We start from the raw sequence: 1,339 nt of genomic DNA, 5'->3' as shown, positions 1-1,339 counted from the left end.
GGGTTCCAATGGAGGCGTGGAACGCACAATGCGTTCCACTTGATCAGAACAGTGTAAAGAGGAACCCTGAGCCACAGAAATAATTATATAACGATCCTGCAATGTAATGGTGAATGAAATTATGATGCATGAAATAATGTAGGATATAAAAAGACAGAAAATTATAGAAAAAATGGAAAAATAGAAGAAAGAGAGAAATAAGGAATAGAAAAAGGAAAAGAAACAATGTACAAAGGGGGAAGAATTAGAGATAGAAAGGATATCAGGAAGAACGATTAAAGAAAAGATACATGTGCCAATATAACCTCCACAGCAAATACGGGTGATCAAGATGCCTAAAGGAATAAAAATTTGAACAAATTAAAACAGTATAAAAATAGCATGAAAAATTGCATGAGAGATATTATAACTGCATAATGTCGTATTCACGATTCAGGCCCCGTGGTTCCAGGGTTTGTAATCTATAAATCCAGTAGGCCTCACGTGTTTTTAAGGTTTTAATTTTGTCTCCCCCTTGTCTTGATCTGGGTATATGTTCAAGAACCTGTAATCTCAACTGCGCTATCGTATGGTTGACATTCATGAAATGATGTGGAATGGGTAATAAGTCATTTTTTCTGCGAATGGTAGATTTATGTTGCGAGATGCGGTCACGCACATGCTGTGTGGTTTCCCCAACATACGCAAGAATGCATGGGCATTTAATCAGGTACACCACATAAGAGGAATTGCATGTATGATATCCTTTGATAGGATATGGTTTCCCAGTCAGGGGGTGATATACTTTATCCCCTTTGGTGATATTGTTGCATTGGATGCAATGGAGGCAGGGGAAGGTACCATTTTTGGGAGAACTGAAAGGGTGTTGTCTTTGTTGTGACGTACTTCCTATGTCAGCCCTGACGAGCTGATCACGGATGTAGGTGGGTCTTTTGAAACAGGGCATGAATGGTTGTCGGAATTCAGGTACATGTGGGTGTGCTGAATTGAGTAGTGACCATTGTTTACGTATAATCCCATGTATACGGTATGCAAAGGGGTGGTATGTATGTACAAATGGTATACGTTTATCATTAGAATATTTGTTATTTTTAGGTGTAAACATTTGTTCAGGACCTGTTCTGAGAAACCTCTGTGGGCAAACTTGTTTTTCATTTCATTTCAACGTATTTGTCTTGTTTCGTCATTTGTTACGATCCGTCTAACTCGTTCAAATTGGGATATAGGTAGAGAGGTCAGAGTAGATTTGGGGTGACAGCTAGAAAAGTGAAGTAAGTGATTACGGTCCGTAGGTTTATTATAAAGGTCTGTGCTCAGTATGCCTCTGCTGTCTACCTGT

This window comes from Hyla sarda, chromosome 4 (genome assembly GCF_029499605.1).
Source record: "Hyla sarda isolate aHylSar1 chromosome 4, aHylSar1.hap1, whole genome shotgun sequence".
Taxonomy (NCBI): Eukaryota; Metazoa; Chordata; class Amphibia; order Anura; family Hylidae; genus Hyla; species Hyla sarda.
Note: the sequence above shows the minus strand (reverse complement) of the source record.